Source organism: Stegostoma tigrinum, chromosome 11, assembly GCF_030684315.1.
Source record: "Stegostoma tigrinum isolate sSteTig4 chromosome 11, sSteTig4.hap1, whole genome shotgun sequence".
Lineage (NCBI taxonomy): Eukaryota > Metazoa > Chordata > Chondrichthyes > Orectolobiformes > Stegostomatidae > Stegostoma > Stegostoma tigrinum.
This window is the reverse complement of record NC_081364.1, coordinates 6,487,661-6,507,382: the sequence shown is the minus strand read 5'-3', so window position 1 is coordinate 6,507,382 and position 19,722 is coordinate 6,487,661. Positions and strand designations below refer to the sequence as shown.

Here is a 19,722-nt window from a genome sequence, read left to right as displayed (position 1 = left end):
GTGGTCTGGTCCCTCACTATCCTTGTAAACTCCTCCAGGACCATTACCCTCAGATATCGGCATCAAATTCTGCCCTCTGGAATATCCTCCAGTCATAATCCCACCACCACAAATGGCCTTGACTTCAGTTGCCTGGGCCCCAAGCCTTGGAATTCCCTCTCAACGTGTCTACCTGAGAGTCCCCCATAAGATCTCTCTCTCTGACCATACTTTAAGTCGCCTGGCCTCAACTCTCTCTACCTGGCTCAGTGTCACAATTCTTTTACGACACTCTTGTGAGCTGCCGTGGAGCATTTGTGGATCATAGTACACTGGAAAGGTCTATATAAATGCAAAACTGTTGTTGCTCATGATTCACATAAGGTTCCAGTCTTGCACTTGGGGAGAAGTGAGAGATCCCCTCTATATTTGCCTGTTGCATTGCAACAGAGGCAGCTACACAAAAAAAAACAGACCACTCTGGGTGAAAAGCGCTTTGCAGATGCCCTGAGGTGCAGAAGGGTGCCACAAAAATGCATCAATTCCACCCTGCATTTACAAGACGTTTTCAACTCATGGAAAGCACAAGTGGCACTAAGCAACTTTAACATTGAGTTGGGAAAATATTCCAGGGACAAGGCATGGGATGCCAATAGTGGAGCAGTTAAAATCAGGGGAACTTGAAAGAAAGGAATTTGAGTGCAGTGATCTCAGCAGTTTGTGGAGATGGAGGAGCTTAGAGACCAGAAGGGGGCAAACCATTGAGGGTTTTGAAGTTGAGAATATTAAAACTGAGGGCTGATCCGCTAAGAGTCAAAAGATATCAACAAATACAAGAGTGATCGGTGAATGGGACAGGTGCAAGATATGGCATGACAGCAGCTTCAGTAGTTGGGTGGGGGGAGGAGTGGAGTGTTCGAAGATGAGAGAGAAGACAGGTGAGCATTGGAATACGGAAGTGCAAGAAGCAACGAAAGCAGAAGTGAGGATTTCAGTATCAGTTATCAGATATTGTTCCTGAGGTGTGAGTACACAGTCTCAAGTTTTGAATTTAAATGTTGATCTTGCTCTTTGCACAGCTTCTCTGCAGCTGTAACGTTGTATTCCTCGCTCTGTTCTATTACCCTGATGCATTTTGTATGGTATGATCTGCTTGTACTCCACACAGAACAAAACTTTTCACTGTAACTGGTTACAGCTACAGTGTAAAAAAAACAAAAATGGAACAGCAAACTCTTTCGAAATGCAGACCACCTCCTGGTTATTGCTAGGGATAATATACGACCCTTGTGAGTAAAATGAACATGTTTGTAGCGTTTGATTTGCAATCAGCAGGGAAAAGACTAAATTAAATTCAGCCATGAATCATTTCCTGGTTGAACTCTGACAATGACGGACACTTAGACCGGGACTTTTATAAAAAAAATTGATGAGATGTGGGCTTTTCTGGCTGGCCTAGCATTTATGTGCAATTAGGAATTTCCCAGAGAACAGTTAAGAGTCAATCACATTGAGAGAGTCTGGAACTACATATAGACCAGACCAGGTAAGGGTTGGCAACATTTTTTCCTCCAGAAAGGTCATTTATGAACCAGTCACCATCAAACCTTCTGTATCCCATTGAATTCAAAGGTCACCATCTGCCATTGTTGGGATCCAAACGCATAACTTCCAGAACATGAGCTTGGAATTCTAATTTACAAGAATTGATTCAGAAATAGCTGGACAAATTCGAGTCCAGTGACTCTTCATCAGAACCAGATGCTGCCAGACCTGCTAAGTTTTTCCCCAGCAACTTCCAATTTTGCACCTCCCTTTCTACCCCTTTCTCCTCATTTAAGCTATCTCGTAAAATCGCTGACCAAGCCGTTCAAACGTTTTCCGATATGACTAACTGTCACCCAATCATACCTCTGCGGAGTGCCTTATGATCTTTCAATAATAGCTCGATGTAAATGCAGCTGTTGTTTGAGGGGAGAACTTGGGAGGACTACCAAAGGGTGTCACAAAGCCTCTTGTCATGTAATCCCTCGTCTTCCACCCTATCCTTCCCTTTTTATTCTTTCCCCTCCCTCGGCACAGAGTCACATGACTGCAGATGGTGGAAATCCGCAATAGAAGCACAAGGTTGTGGAAACACTTAGCAGGTCAGGTCACATCTGTGAAAGGCCAGTTAAGATCTCCAGTCGATAAGCTCCCACCAGAATGGATTTAGACGAAAGATTATCAACGTGAAATGTTAACTCTGTTTCTGTGTCCACAGATGTTGCCTGACCCCGCTGCGCATTTCCATCGTTACTGTATAGGGACTTGGATCAAACACTGCCTCCTGATGGTTGGAAGTACTGCATGGAACTCATGATATGAATGGGTAAAAAGTGAGTGCCTAGATGCTGCACAATCTTCCTTTTGAAAGATTTTCTTCCCCAAAAAGTTTAATATTGCTTAACAAATGTCACGCTCTTAATGTCTAACAAATAAAGGAAATGAGACTTCTTCCTTTACTCAGAGAGTAGTAAGGGAATGGAACGCTTTGCCTGCAACGGTAGTAGATTCGCCAACTTTAGGTACATTTAAGTCGTCATTGGACAAGCATATGGACGTACATGGAATAGTGTAGGTTAGATGGGCTTCAGATCGGTATGACAGGTCGGCACAACATCAAGGGCCGAAGGGCCTGTACTGTGCTGTAATGATCTATGTTCTATGTATGTTCTAGACTGACAACAGGTTTAGGGTCAACCCAGACTGTAGGGTCAAAATCTCCTGTGCCCACAAACACTGAGGATCAGAACAGAATGAAACATTTCAAGGCAACTGCCTGTTGGTATTATTCATAAGAGTCTGCTATAGTGCAGAAAGAGGCCATTTGGCCATCAGGTCTACACTGACCCTCCAAAGAGCATCCCACACAGATCCAGCCCTCTGTCCTCTCACATACTAAACCTGGCTAACGCACTTAGCCTGCACATCTTTGGACTGTGGGAGAAAACCAGAGCAAACTCCACAAACACAGTTACCCAAGGTGGGAAACATACCCAGGTCCCCGGAACTGCGAGGCAGCTGTGCTAACCACTGAACCATTGTGCTATTAACCCTGAATCTCAGCGAAAGCTTTGAGGAGGTGGATTCAAATCTTCCCCCAGTAGATGGTGAAATTTGATCTCAGTTTAAAAAGTATTCCGGTGGGTTTAAACTAATTCAGCAGGGAGATGGGAACCAAAATTGTGGTTCAAGTGAAGAAAAGGTTGAGAGTAGGGGGGTCCGAAATAAAGTTTCTGGAACGCAAGATGGCACCGGCAAGCAAGAAGTTGGTTTGAAGTGTGTCTACTTCAATGCCAGGAGCGTCCGGAATAAGGTGGGTGAACTTGCAGCATGGGTTAGTACCTGGGACTTCGATGTTGTGGCCATTTCGGAGACATGGATAGAGCAGGGACAGGAATGGTTGTTGCAGGCTCCGGGATTTAGATGTTTCAGTAAGAACAGAGAAGATGGTAAAAGGGGCGGAGGTGTGGCAATGTTGGTCAAGGACAGTATTACAGTTGCAGAAAGGATGTTTGGGGACTCGTCAACTGAGGTAGTATGGGCTGAGGTTAGAAACAGGAAAGGAGAGGTCACCCTGTTGGGAGTTTTCTATAGGCCTCCGAATAGTTCCAGAGATGTAGAGGAAAGGATAGCAAAGATGATTCTCGATAGGAGTGAGAGAGACAGGGTAGTTGTCATGGGGGACTTCAACTTTTCAAATATTGACTGGGAACACTACAGTTCGAGTACTATAGATGGGTCAGTTTTTGTCCAGAGTGTGCAGGAGGGCTTCCTGACACAGTATGTAGACAGGCCAACAAGGGGCGAAGCCACATTAGATTTGGTACTGGGTAATGAGCCCGGCCAGGTGTTAGATTTGGAAGTAGGTGAGCACTTTGGTGATAGCGATCACAATTCTGTTATGTTTACTTTAGTGATGGGAAGGGATAGGTGTATACCACTGGGCAAGAGTTATAGCAGGGGGAAAGGCAATTACAATGAGATTAGGCAAGATTTAGGGAGCATAGGATGGGGAAGGAAACTGCAGGGGATGGGCACATTAGAAATGTGGAGCCTATTCAAGGAAAAGCTCCTGTATGTCCGAGATAAATATGTACCTGTCAGGCAGGAAGGAAGCTGTAGAACGCGGGAGCTGTGGTTTATGAAGGAAGTGGAATCTCTGGTCAAGAGGAAGAAGAAGGCTTATGTTAGGATGAGATGTGAAGGCTCAGTTAGCATGCTTGAGGGCTACAAGGTAGCCAGGAAAGACCTAAAGAGAGACCTCAGAAGAGCCAGGAGGAGACATGAGAAGTTGTTGGCAGATAGGATCAGGGTAAACCCTAAGGCTTACTATAGGTATTTAAGGAATAAAAGAATGATGAAAGTAAGATTAGGGCCAATCAAGGATAGTAGTGGGAAGTTGTGTGTGGAGTCAGTGGAGATAGGGGAAGCACTAAATGCATATTTTTTGACAGTATTCCCTCTAGAAAACAACAATGTTGTCGAGGAGAATACTGAGATACAGGCTACTAGACTAGGTGGGATTGAGGTTCACAAGGAAGAGGTATTAGAAATCCTACAGAGTGTGAAGAAAGTTAAGTCCCCTGGGCCGAATGGGATTTATCCTAGAATCCTCTGGGAAGCTAGGGAGGAGATTGCCGAGCCTTTGGCATTGATCTTTAACTCGTCATTGTCTACAGGAATAGTGCCAGACGACTGGAGGATAGCAAATGTGGTTCCCCTGTTCAAGAAGGGGAGTAGAGACAACCCTGTAATTATAGACCAGTGAGCCTTACCTCAGTTGTTGGTAAAGTGTTGGAAAAGGTTATAAGAGATAGGATTTATAATCATCGAGAAAAGAATAAACTGATTTGGAATAGTCAGCACGGTTTTGTGAAGGGAAGGTCATGCCTCACAAACCTTATTGAGTTCTTTGAAAAGGTGACCTAACAGGTAGATGAGAGTAAACCGGTTGATGTGGTGTATATGGATTTCAGCAAGGCATTCAATAAGGTTCCCCACAGTAGGCTATTGTACAAAATGCGCAGGAATGGGATTGTGGGAGATGGAGCAGTTTGGATCAGAAATTGGCTTGCTGAAAGAAGACAGAGGGTGATAGTTGATGGGAAATGTTTATCCTGGAGACCAGTTACTAGTGGTGTACCACAAGGGTCGGTGTTGGGTCCACTGCTGTTTGTCATTTTTATAAATGACTTCGATGAGGGCATAGAAGGATGGGTTAGTAAATTTGTAGACGACACTAAGGTCGGTGGAGTTGTGGATAGTGACGAAGGATGCTGTAGGTTGCAGAGAGACATAGATAAGCTGTCGAGCTGGGCTGAGAGGTAGCAAATGGAGTTTAAAGCGGACAAGCGTGAGGTTATGCACTTTGGTCGGAGTAACCGGAATGCAAAGTACTGGGCTAATGGTAAGATTCTTGGTAGTGTAGATGAGCAGAGAGATCTCGGTGTCCATGTACACAGATCCTTGAAAGTTGCCACCCAGGTTGACAGGGCTGTTAAGAAGGCATACAGTGTTTTAGCTTTTATTAATAGAGGGATCAAGTTCCAGAACCAAGAGGTTATGGTGAAGCTGTACAAAACTCTGGTGCGGCCGCACTTGGAGTATTGTGTACAGTTCTGGTCACCGCATTATAAGAAGGATGTGGAAGCTTTGGAAAGGGTGCAGAGGAGATTTACTAGGATGTTGCCTGGTATGGAGGGAAGGTCTTACGAGGAAAGGCTGAGGGACTTGAGGCTATTTTCATTAGAGAGAAGAAGGTTGAGAGGTGACTTAATTGAAACATATAAAATAATCAGAGGGTTAGATAGGGAGAGCCTTTTTCCTTGGATGGTGACAGCAAGCACGAGGGGGCATAGCTTTAAATTGAGAGGTGAAAGATATCGGACAGATGTCAGACGAAGTTTCTTTACTCAGAGTAGTAAGGGAATGGAACGCTTTGCCTGCAACGGTAGTAGATTGGGCAACTTTAAGTACATTTAAGTCGTCATTGGACAAGCATATGGCCGTACATGGAATAGTGTAGGTTAGATGGGCTTCAGATCGGTATGACAGGTCAGCACAACATGGAGGGCCGAAAGGCCTGTCCTGTGCTGTAATGTTCAATGTTCTATGTTCTATACTGGACTTAACAGTCTACTGGTGATCATGAAACCCATTGCTGTTTTTTTTTGAAGAAATTCCATCTGTTTCACTGATGGGAAGGAAATCTGTCATCCTCACCCAGTCTAGCCTACTTTTGATTCTATACCCAGATCAATGTTGTTGACTCATCACTGCCCTTTGGGCAATTAGGGAAGGGCAATAAACACTGGGCCTAATGAATTTTAAAAAAATTGTAACTGGTGTGGAATGCTGGCTTCAATTCAGCATGAAACAGCCCATTGCATAGATACAGACTGATTTATGACATGTGACAATAGGTGGGGGCATTACTTTGCCAAGGGAAAAAGGTTGAAGCATATCATAAAAGGACAATAAAATCACAAAGGATTTTGGACCCACCCAGTCAGGAAATGCCCAGATCCTCACACTAAACACTATCATTGCTCATTTTCCACAAGGTAAAGCATTTCTTTCAAAAAAAAAAGGCCTGCAGGTGACAGAAGGCTGAACAGCTAAATTTAAAGTGAAAAAATATCACAAAATCAGTGGACTGTATATATGCACACAGTCAGGATCATCTATCACAATTTATAATTTAAACCATGAAATGGGATCATTAATCCATCTGAGTTAACAAGTCAGGCAAGATGGACTGTAACTAGATAAGCAACATCTACTTGTTCTGCATAAAATCAACACTCGAGATTATGCATTCAGCACTGAAAGGGTTAAATGTTAGCCTTTTTTAAGCCTGAAGGCACAGTTGGACCACATTTCCCACTCTGCAGAATTTGGCTCCAAATCATTCAATTGTGACCAAAGAAAAAAGGTGAAAACTGCATTCTTGAGCCCTCTCTCAAACTCATAAAACCCCCAGTGATCTGCAACTTTAAAAGTATTTCAAACAAAACAACACAGGAACAGGCCCTTCAGCCCACCACATCTGTGCTGTCCATGATGCCATTCTAGATGAATCCCACCTGCCTGCACATTGCCCATATCCCTCTATTCCCCAACTGTTCACACACCTGCTAGTGAAATAACTGCAGAGAAGCCAGTATCCCATCACAGGGTCACCCTTTATATACAAATGCACAGTACACTGACTGTAGCCAACCAGCTCGGATTCAGTCCCCTGAACTAATGAGATTCTAAATCCCCTGGTTTAGTTGGTCAGTCAGGGCTCTCTGATTGGCCCAGGTTAACAACCCCAAACAAGGAGTTCAGTCAATGGACCCACCTGGTCCCAATCACTATAGTCAAAATGCCTCTCAAACACTGCTATCCTATCTGCTTCGAACCATTACTTCTGGCAGTCAATGTAGATGTGGGAAATGCTGCACATTTCAAGACCCCACAAACACAAACAGATCAGAGTTTCCTTTCTCTGCTGTAACATTCGAAGTAGGGAGAGGGTAAAGAAGAATGACAAAAACAGAGGCTCTGTCCTCTCACAGGTGTGGGGATAAAAGCTTCCACAATGATACAGAATTTCCAGATAGATATTTATTCCTCAACCATCACCAGTCAGAATACAGTCCAACTGCCTGAAGGAATGGAGGTTACTGCAGGTCATTGGGTGGTAGGGAAGGAGGAAGGGATTTAGCCAGAGAGTTTCTGCAGCTCCTAGACATTCAGTGCCTTGTGCTCGTGAGTGTACACACAGGCAATGATGCTCATCGTAAAGGAAATGGCTCAATACTTTCTCAGCTCATAGCAAGGGTTTCCACTGAATACTGAGGGTAGCAGTGTACCAGAACTCTCTGACGAGCGCAACAAATTCACCAAACATCCTCGGACAGCAAACTCACAATCACGTCCATCTAGAAGGACAAGGGCAGCAGATACATGGGAACAGCACCCCCTGCAAGTTCCCCTCCAAGCCCCTCACCATCCTGACTTGGAAATACATTGCCATTCCTTCACCGTCATTGGGGTAAAGTCCTAGAATTCCCTCCCTATTGGCATTGTGAGTCAACTTACAGCAGGTGGACTGCAGCGGTTCAAGTTGGCACCTCACCCCCGCCTTCTCAAGGGGCAACTGGGGATGGGCAAGATATGCTGGACCAATCCTTTGAGCCACAAGTGAATAAAAAAAAATTGGGATGGAGAATGGGGATGCTCTCTTACACAGGAGGAATGGATTTTCATTTTTACATAGGATTATGCGGGGCATAAAACACAGCCACTCAACACCCAGGACAACCAGTATTTGTTTTTTGGTCAAGCCTCCTCCTACCTGCCCTCATCAAAGTCTACCATTGTAACTCTCTACTCCTTTCTCACCTTGTTACTTGTCTAGCTCCTTTAAAGAGTCCAATGGATTCCTGAGTGATTAGCTTACCATGACAGGCTCTAGTTTTGCTCTTCCTCATAAGCGGAAGCATTCTCTGTGCGGTTACTCTGATCAAAAGCTTTCATTAATTTTTCAATATCTCTGTTTGGCATTTTCTTTTCCAGCGAGAATAGACCCAGCACACTGAAGAATATACTAAATTCAAACAGCCAAGGGTATTATCCCCAGTTCCCCTGACAATGCAAGCACTGACTGAGACACCCGTCTCCCTGATACAGACAACACACAAGCACACATTTTTTCTCCCAGCACCAGGATATCAAAAGGAACAGCTGAAGAGATTATTTAGCAAACATAACTTCCACACAGTCTGATCAGTCCTGAAGGAATTCCAGAGGAATGAGGTGACAGCGAGCGATCTGAACATAATCCTAGTGCAGGGAGGATGCACATACCCACTACAGACTGCAGGAAGAATTGGGGAAATTCAGTACAGTGCTTACAAACAACAGACATGTTTAGTACACTGAGTGAGGGAGGAGGATGGGGGAATTAAGTGCATGTCAGAGGAATCAGTGCTAACCCAGAGCAATGTCAGCTTGAGAGATGCACTTTTCTCACTCGTGCTTTCAACTCATCTCAATCTGTTGCCACCTCACAGACAACTCATTAGCCCACAGCCCCACACTTCCATCAGTTCCACACCAGATTTCCACAGACACAACTCCAAAGTTGAAAAGGACAGTGTCTAGACTCCCAGTGTTGGCTGTACCATCGTGTTGCAAAAATGCATAGTCAAATGAAACGTCAATCTCTTTTACACACTCCAGCCATCACACTGTGCTAAAAGAGTCAGTCAAAACCTAAACACCGGGGAGGATGTGGGGACCGAGTGGGTTAAAACCAAGGCGCAAGCAAAAATATTCAACACATAATAACAGACAACATATAAAGACGGTTTGAAGCAGGTAGGAAAATGGTCTGAAACAAATCCAAAAAAGACAGTGATCAAAATCTAACTTAAGAAGCACACAGCAGGAGTGACACTGAGAAAACCTATCTCCAGATGGGGTTACAGTCCCCCTTCCTCAAAACAAAATCAGCCAAAATATTTTACCCCATCTTACTGAAAAAGCGGTCCACATTTGGTCATCTCTTTGTTACTGAAACTGGAGCAAACACCCAAAGATATCTGCCCCTTCACTCAGCAAACTCTGTGCAGACCTGAGGAGGTGCAGTGGATAGCGGTCCAGCCCCTGAGCCTGCAGGTTCGAGTCCCACCACGGTCCAGGAAGATTTCTTCGACTTGCCAATCCTTCCAATGGTGGGCAGTAAGGGAGGGAGAGTCTCCTGGTCAGGTGCCATCTGCCATCACCATCCTGAGAAGAACGTGCCTGTTGCCACAGCAACACTCCAGAGAGATGTGTAAGACATCACCAGCAGAAATCAGAGAAGTGTCTCGCAACTGTGCTGCAGATAAGCAGAGTGTCTGCTTTGCAATCTCCAGTACAAAGCTACAACAATCTTTGGTCTCCCTCACTCCTTCATATCCCAACAATGCCAAGATTCTGCAGCGTCCCTCAGTTTAAATCCTTTAACAACAGTCTCAGTCACATCCTCATTACAAGCACATCCAAATCCCCGAAGCTCATTGAGAATTGGCCAGGCTACATCTATTAACATTCCACAGTGGAGTTGTTTTTTGTTTGTTTTAAAGAAAACACACTTTATATTTTGGTTTTAAGCAGCAGTTGAAGCAATTAATGCTTCTCATTAATAGCACCAAACAGTTTTCACGCTGCCCCCAAACCCCACCTCCCCTCACCAAATTGAGAGTTACTGAGCGCCTGAATCTTCTACCCTTTCCAAAACTCACCCCTAATCTCCCCAGAAAGTGGGACTCAAAAATTTACGGCCATCACGCAACAGAACCAGAGAGAGCAAAACAATTAATTCTACCCTGTGTTTGGTGGTGAGATTCTGGAAATTATTGAGACAGGAGTTGGAGGGGAGCGGAATTGTCTCACATGCGAATCCAGCTTTCTGCTGTGATGGGTTCCAAACCCAACGACTGGAACCAGAGAAACGTAACCCAGCCCAGAAAGACCTCCAGCTGAGAACTCCAGCATCAAAACTTCAATGGGAGAGATGGAAGAGAGACTATCAGGCAGAGTGAGAAATGGGCAGAAAGAGCAAGAAAGACAGGAGGATGGGTGGCAGAAAGAAGAGATATCGGCGTAAAGAGAGAGAGGAGAGATGGGGGCAGGCAGACATAGTGAGAGGGGCAGGCAAGCAGAGAGACAGACAGACAGGAGGAGACACAGGGCAGAGAGAGAGAGAAGCTGCAAGAGAAAATGGCAGACAGAAAGAGAAGGAAACAGAGAAACAGGCAGAGAGAGAAAAAAAAGCAGACAGAAAGAGATAAACAGGCACCAGAGAATGAGAAGAGAGGCAGACAGGGAGACAAACAGAGAGCGAGAGAGACAGGCAAGAGAGAGAGACAGAGAGAGAGAGAAGACAGAGAAAGAAACAGAGAGACAAAGAGAGAAAGAAGGGCAGACAGAGAGAGACAGAGACAAACAGAGAGAGAGAGAGAGAGAGAGAGAGGCAGACAGACAGAGAGAAAGAGACACAGTGAGGAAGGCAGAGACACAAACAGATGGACAGACACAGGTAGACAGACAGTGAGAGGGAGAAGCAGAGACAGGCAGATAGGGGCAGCCTGAAACAGACAGGCAAAATGCTCAAGTCAGTAACAACCTGCCTCTCATCGCAGAGGTGAGCAGAGTGCGATCTTCTGAACAGTTGTGTCCGGCTTTACCTTGAAGGCAGCTGAGCTGAGCTGCTGTTAGAGCTGGTTCACAGCCCCGGCTCCAGCTCAGTAATCTCGGCTTCCATCCCTCGCCAGCCTTCATCCCATGGTCAGGTCTTCCACGCTAACCGGAGGGAAACGAACTCGGAGCAAACAGAGTGCAATTTTCCCTTCCCGCCGGTGCTTAGAGAAATAACACAGGCTGTGCCTTGTGTCTATCTGTGTGAGTGTGTCTGTATGTGTGTGTGGGGGGGGGGGGGGGGGGGGGGGGGTTGTGGAGGAACACAGATCCATCTTCTCAACTGATTAATAAAGGAAACATTTTATTGAAATATTCGTGTTAAAAAGGCTCACTAAGGGAAGGAGTCGGTCTGCGCACGTTGGGCCTGGGGTTGGGGGTGGGGGGGAGATTCTCCGACTGAAATGGGTGATGAAGAGAGGCAGACAGGGAGACAGAGAGCGAGAGAGAGACAGGTAAGAGAGAGAGAAGACAGAGAGACAAACAGAGAGACGAACAGAGAAAGAAGGGCAGACAGAGAGAATGCTTCTCAGTTCACATCGACAGGCAGAGAGAGAGAGACAGACACACACACACAGGGACACTGACAGAGAATGCATACACACGCTGACAGAGAAAAAAGACGCACAGACACACAAGAGACCGATAGAAATGCACAGAGAGAAACACACAGTGGCATACAGAGAGAGAGAGAGAGACTGACAGAGATGTACAGAGACAAATAGATACACTCACTGATGGAGAGACAGAGACACAGACACACAATGACAGAAACAGACTAACACACTGACAGGGGTACACTCAGAAATAGGCACACTGACATACACACAGAGAGACACACTGACAGAGGTATAGCCAGAGAAAGGCACACTGACAGAGACACACAGAGAGAGAAAAACAAACTGACAAGAGTCAGGTACACACTGGCAGAGACGCACAGAGACAGGTACACACTGACAGGGGCACAGAGACACAGACACACTGACAGGGACAGGTACACACTGACAGGGGCACACAGAGACAGAGGCACACTCGGACACACTGACAGAGGTACACACGGAGACAGACACGCTGACAGTCACACAGAGGCAGACGCACGCTGGTAGAGAGACAGAAACGCACTGACAGAATGGTAAACTGATAGAGACACACACATTCCCCCTTGACGTGTGGTAACTATACAATAATTTTGGATCTGCACTGGCAGAGATACACCTTCATGTAGCAGGAGATTGAACAGCACAATGCAATACATCTTACTGAACTAAACATGAGATTGAAACGGTATCGATTATTTCACACACTGGTCTGTAACATCGCCATCCTGTACATTCACAACCCGCCAAACATGAGCTCTGTAACATTTATTTTCAAAAGGAGATATAAACGGCGCGGTATTCGCAATTAAACAAACTTAGCGGTTAATCAGTCCATAAACTATTACTGGGACACCTAACCAAACATCTATTAAGACTCGGATTTTTTGTTAAGTCTTAAAAGCCCCTGAGAGTCTCCTCGACGCCAACGTGTTTTAATATAAAGTGGTCGCATTTTGCTTTCAGAGACTGAAATGGGTGAAAGTAACACGGATTTTCGGAAGAACGTCAATTTCAACTCCGCTGCTCAAGTCAATTTCAAAAGGTTGGCATTTCTCGCGTCAGTTTCAACCCCCCCGCCTCATTTTCCGAAAAAAAATCACCAACACCCCCTTCTCCTTACCCCTCATTCTCCAGCTTCCCGCTGGGAGAGGGCGAAATCTACTCTCTTGTGTATTCTCGACCGAACGCTTTTTCTTTTGTAAAATAAAAGCCAGCTTAATCTATCGCAGGGAGTGGGGAAAATAGCATGGAAAGTGCATCTGAAACGTCCGTCTCGCAGGAATTTTACTGAGATCGGAAACCGGAGAGCAAAATACAATAAGATATCTATTTTTTGGATGTTGTTGCTGTTCCTTTTTGCCAACACCCCAGATATTCCTCTGTGCTTTCAGATCACAGTTTCTGCGCCGTCCTGATGTACATAGTACAACGACAGAGGTGGTGGGGGTGGGAAAGGGAGGGAGAGAGAGAGAGAGAGAGACAGAGACAGAGACGGGGAGAAATGCCTCTCGCGATCCGAGGGTTTCAAAAACTCCTCCGAGTAAAAATTCCTCTCCCCTCTCCCTCTCCACCCCATTCCCCCTTCCTTGGTTGAAACTATAGCACGCACAGATAGGAGTCAAGCTCCGACGTTTCGAAATATCCAGATCGGATTTTGGTTTAAACATTCCAGGCAATTCTCTCTAGTTGTCCCAACTTGCGACCTCATCGAGATCGGTAACTAGTGCAATTTTCAGATTACTGCATTGAAAAAAATCGCGGCTGTCTTCCACTTAGGCAAGCCGGCAATGCGTAGCCCTAACACACACACATACACAAAACCCCAAATACATCATCTAGTCTCCTTTCTCTTCCTCCCTGTAACCTACACACACACACAAAACTACAGTAACAAAGAAATCACATGGATACAACAGTCCTGACTTCTTTCGCTGCTACTTTCTGTCTCTCTGAGAGGCAGAAGCTGGTAACCTTATGTCGCTCCTGGTTTGAGGTGGGTACAATGTTACCATAAGGAAACCAGGCCGGATCGGTGCTACTTACTGTGTGAACGGATGTATGTCCTTGCCATAATTAGCTCCCAACACTGTTCCTGGAGCTGCTGCTCCACTCGTACTGAATGGAATGTAACTCCAGGCATCCAATGGGAACCCCAGCCTCGCTCTCACTCCCTTGGCAAAGTGCGATCCAAGCACTAGAGGGAGCCTGTCCCCACCAGCAGCCGCATTGCAATACAGCAGGCACATTCCCAGCCCCGAGTCTTAAAAGGGCAAGGCATTGGCGAAACGGATAAACACATTCACAATGTGAGCCCTGACGCTTAAAAGGGCAATACAGAAATACTCAATGAGGGCGCTGATACTTAAAGGGGCAATGTGCACATACACGTGATAATGCGCGCGCGCGCGCACACACACTACACAGAGTCAGAGACAGACACACACAGACACTACACAGAGTCAGAGACAGACAGACACTACACAGAGTCAGAGACAGATGCACACACACACACACACACACACACACAACACAGAGTCAGAGACAGATGCACATACGCACAGAGTCAGAGATATACACACACACACACACACACACACACACAGAAAATCCTAGCCCTGAGTCTTAAAAGGGCAATGGACAGATACAGGCAGAAAATAGAGCTAACAGTTTTAAAATGGCAATACACAGACATGCAGAATACTCACAGAGCTTGAGAAGGGTAACACATAGACTTCACCCCCCCTCACCCACACACAACCCCCCCCCCCCCCCCACCACACACACACACACACACACAGAGCCAGGCCTACATTCTTTAAAGGGCAGTACACAATGCTAATAGTCTTAGAAGAGCAATATACGCACAAAATGCACAGACATGCAGTGTCCCCCCCACACACACATACACACTCTCTCTCTTTCTCTCCCACACACTTACTCCCTCCCACACACACTCACTCTCCCTCACACACACACAAACATGCTCTCTCTCCCCCACACACGTGCACACACTCATACATGGACACACACACTCTCTCTCCCACACATACACACATACACACACACATACTCTCTCTCTCTCTCACACACACACAAACATGCTCTCTCTCCCCCACACACATGCACACGTGCACACACTCATACATGGACACACACACTCTCTCTCCCACACACACGCACACATACACACACACATACTCTCTCTCCCTCTCACACACACACAAACATGCTCTCTCTCCCCCACACACGTGCACACACTCATACATGGACACACACACTCTCTCTCCCACACACACACGCACACATACACACACACATACTCTCTCTCCCTCTCACACACACACAAACATGCTCTCTCTCCCCCACACACACATGCACACGTGCACACACTCATACATGGACACACACACTCTCTCTCCCACACGCACACATACACACACATATACTCTCTCTCCCTCTCACACACACACAAACATGCTCTCTCTCCCCCACACATACATGCACACGTGCACACACTCATACATGGACACACACACATACTCTCTCTCCCACACATGCACACACGTGTGCACACGTACACACACACCCTGTCGCTGTCCCACACGCACGCACAGACACACACAAACACACATATACTCTCTCTCACACACGCGTGCGCGTGCACACACACAGTCTCACATACACACTCTCTCCCCCGCACTCTCTCATATACATGTACTCTCTCTTTGCTCCCAACACATACATATACATACATATATATATATACACACACAAGCAACATGAAAACATTAAAAACAGAGCACACTACCAGACTTGATGATCTTAAAAGGGCAATACACACACGTGGAGAGACATAAACACAGAGTTGAGTTTTAAAAGGGAAATACTCAGACAAATCATGCCAACATCTAATGTCTTAAAACATTAACAAACAGACCCCGCCCTGCCAGGACTGATATTTGATAGAACACCACACAGATACACTTTGCTAGAATTGAGTATTTTAAAGGAGCAATACACCGGTATGGCCTGACAGCACTGAGTATCTTAAAAAGTCAACACAGCCAGCCATACATTCCATCAGAAGTCAGTCTTAAAAGGGCAACTGTGGACACAAAGTCCCACATTCTCACTTACAGTCTAATACATTCTTCAACTACAAGAGCTACTTCTGTTACAAGAGCAATGCACAAGCACACAGTCTGCCTCACACTCACACAAACTAATTTCCCTCACACATAGTCAAACACTGCTTCTCACTTGCTCAGAGAGCAGGAGATTTCAACTCATCTGAAAGTCACTTGCTTCTACACAGTTAAAATTGGAACTACTCATTTACACATGGACGTGCTTTGACACATACTGTAACAAAGACATGAACTGGAGGACTTGAGTTTTGAAGGATATGGGAGAAAATAATTTACCTTAAACTTTTTGAATATATTTGGGCAGGTACCTTGAGATTCAATGTTAAATGCCGAGTCATGGTGACTGGCCACGTAGAGAGAAGAAAGCTGGAATATTGTGTGAGGGTGAGGGCTGCAGACGAAAACATATCCCACTGAGATGCCTACAAAAAACCAAGCATTTGTCTGCTCCTGATCCTCTTGAGCACCAATCTGTGGGTGTACGGGAGAGAAAGAAATATCTCTGTGAACTTTGCAGATGTTTAAAACAAGGTTTCCTCAAATCACACGACTGATGGTAATTATTTGCTTTGCCATAGACCCTACCTGGGCTATGTTGAATAGTGACTGCCTTAGAAAGGCTCTGACATTATCTGGCTCAGTTGGAGGAAAGCCTGCTAAGAACAAGCTGAGTTATAGGAGCACATGCTGTGAATGAGCTGCCCAGCTGATCTCGCACATTCCTGAAAAGAAAACCGTCTGTGCTAATTCCAAATGAAACGTATTTGTTCTTTTGAACGAGTGATTGAAAAACATCTAACGATTGTATTTCCTGGCCAAGCTGTGGCTGTAATGCTCCACAGGCAATTGTGCATGATCAGTGAATTGACCACATCTGCTAGAACATGACAGTAACACATTCATAAACATCTTCCCTTGTAACTCTTTGTCTTCAAGAATAAGTCATCCAGGAAGCCACTCTCTACAGAGAAATTTCTTTTTCTTTTCATGAAGAGTGCTTGCTCGTGTGTTTTTGGGGATATTTATGGATAAAGCATTTATATATCTATATTAAAATTATAATTAGCTTTATTGTCATATGTACTCAAATAAGTGTAGAGAAAAGTGTCCAAGTCATCGTTTATGGCATCATTTTAGGTACAAAAGTACCTAGACAGAGATTCTTAAGTAACTTAAGTATTACTGACTGCGCATGTTAACCAATTGTTGCACCTTTATTAGATAAGTATTTTATAATAAAACTTTAATTGTGTTTATTAAGAAACATGGTAACTAGTTCTCTTTGTTTATAAACCTCATATAGATGCAATATTTCATTGATCATCTTATTAAATGGAACAAGCATTTTTATTTTATATATACACCCATGAAGTAGTCAGACTTGAGCAAGAGTGCACTCCTCCAGCCTCAGTTGTAATATACACTTTAGCAAACACACACATATGCAGACATACTCTCACTTATACAGACATTCTCACAGGTACCCCCTCATGCATGGATATGTATATACTTCCCCACAGGTTCATACATGCCCTCACACATAAACTCATGCGTACACACTTCCACTCACATGTAAAACCTCTCATACTTAAAGTCATGCATGCTCTTTCTCTCCCTCTCTCTCCTGTACACCAACAGACTGGTGCACAAGAGGATCAGAAGCAGAAAAGTGTTTTTGGGCATCTCAGTGGGATGTGTCTTGCTCTGCAGCCCTCACCCACATACAATATTCCAGTTTTCTCCTGTATAAGTGGCCTATCAACAAATCTCAGGACTTAGCATTGAATCTAAATCTTGGTTACACTAACATCTTTCCCCATTCCAAGTCCTGCAGTTATTTAACTTCATAACTGCTATCCAGATTAACACTTGGATCCACAGGTCACATCTAAAGATGCCATGCCCAATTAGAACCTCCAAATTGAGCTTGAGAAGAAACACTGATAATGGGAACTGCAGATGCTGGAGAATCCAAGACAATGAAATGTGAGACTGGATGAACACAGCAGGCCCAGCAGCATCTCAGGAGCACAAAAGCTGATGTTTCGGGCCTAGACCCTTCATCAGAGAGGGGGATGGGGAGAGGGAACTGCAATAAATAGGGAGAGAGGGGGAGGCGGACCGAAGATGGAGAGAAAAGAAGATAGGTGGAGAGGAGAGTATAGATGGGGAGGTAGGGAGGGGATAGGTCAGTCCAGGGAAGACGGACAGGTCAAGGAGGTCGGATGAGTTTAGTAGGTAGGAGATGGAGGTGCGGCTTGGTGTGGGAGTAAGGGATGGGTGAGAGGAAGAACAGGTTAGGGAGGCAGAGACAGGTTGGACTGGTTTTGGGATGCAGTGGGTGGAGGGGCTTCCTCTACATTGGGGAAACCAAGCGGAGGCTTGGGGACCGCTTTGCAGAACACCTCCGCTTGGTTCGCAATAAACAACTGCACCTCCCAGTCAGAAACCATTTCCACTACCCCTCCCATTCTTTAGATGACATGTCCATCATGGGCCTCCTGCAGTGCCACAATGATGCCACCCGAAGGTTGCAGGAACAGCAACTCATATTCCACTTGGATACCCTGCAGCCCAATGGTATCAATGTGAACTTCACCAGCTTCAAAATCTCCCCTTCCCCCACCGCATCCCAAAACCAGCCCAGTTCGTCCCCTCCCCTCACTGCACCACACAACCAGCCCAGCTCTTCCCCTCCACCCACTGCATCCCAAAACCAGCCCAACCTGTCTCTGCCTCCCTAACTTGTTCTTCCGCTCACCCATCCCTTCCTCCCACACCAAGCCGCACCTCCATCTCCTACCTACTAACCTCATCCCACCTCCTTGACCTGTCCGTCTTCCCTGGACTGACCTATCCCTTCCCTACCTCCCCACCTATACTCTCCTCTCCACCTATCTTCTTTTCTCTCCATCTTCGGTCCGCCTCCCCCTCTCTCCCTATTTATTCCAGAACCCTCACCCCATCCCCCTCTCTGATGAAGGTTCTAGGCCCGAAACGTCAGCTTTTGTGCTCCTGAGATGCTGCTGGGCCTGCTGTGTTCATCCAGCCTCACATTTCATTATCTCAGAAGAAACACTGAGATGGGTTTCCAAATTTTGGGTCACTAAAATATATTTTAAGGATCATCTTGAAGCAAACTGGTCTCCCCACTATAGGAAAGATGTTCTGAAACCCGAAAGAGCTCAGAAAAGATTTACAAGGATGTTGTCAGGGTTGGAGAGTTTGAGCTAGAGGGAGATGCTGAAGAGGTTAGGGCTATTTTCCCGGGACCATCAGTGACATTGTAGATAAAATCATGAGGGCCACGGGTAGGGCGAAGTGCCAAGGTCTTTTTCCAGGGTAGGGGCGGTCCCTACAAGTTTAAGGTGAGAGGGAAAAGATTTAAAAGGGGCCTAAGGGGCAACGTTGTCATGCAGAGGATGGTGCATGTATGTCATGAGCTTCCAGAGGAAGTGGTGGAGGCTCGTACAATTACAACTTGTAAAAGGCATGTGGATGGTTGTATGAATGAGAAGGGTTTAGAGGGATATGGGCCAAATGCTGGCAAATGGGACTGGATTAATTTAGCAGATCTGATTAGCATCCACGAGTTGGACCAAAGGATCTGTTTGTGCGTTCCACATCTCTACAGCTCTAGAATGCAAACGTTAGAGGAGGACAGGCCCAGTGAATTGAACCCAGGGTTCAAGGCCCACGTGACCATAAACAGTGGTGGA

The 19,722-nt window shown here is 45.6% G+C and overlaps 1 protein-coding gene across 3 annotated transcripts in view; it reads right to left on the bottom strand.

Moving 5' to 3' along the window:
* Nucleotides 1-14,005, bottom strand: part of LOC125460469 (plexin-A1-like) — a 512,196-nt gene extending 498,191 nt beyond the window's left edge. For 2 of the 3 annotated variants that reach the window (XM_059649731.1, XM_059649734.1), the window contains exon 1: nucleotides 13,899-14,005. The gene's annotated coding sequence lies outside the window, so the exon portion shown is untranslated. Of the gene's footprint in view, nucleotides 1-11,246; nucleotides 11,333-13,898 lie in introns of those variants that run through there. The other variant, XM_059649733.1, reaches the window with a different exon arrangement.
* Nucleotides 14,006-19,722: the final 5,717 nt, after the last annotated feature.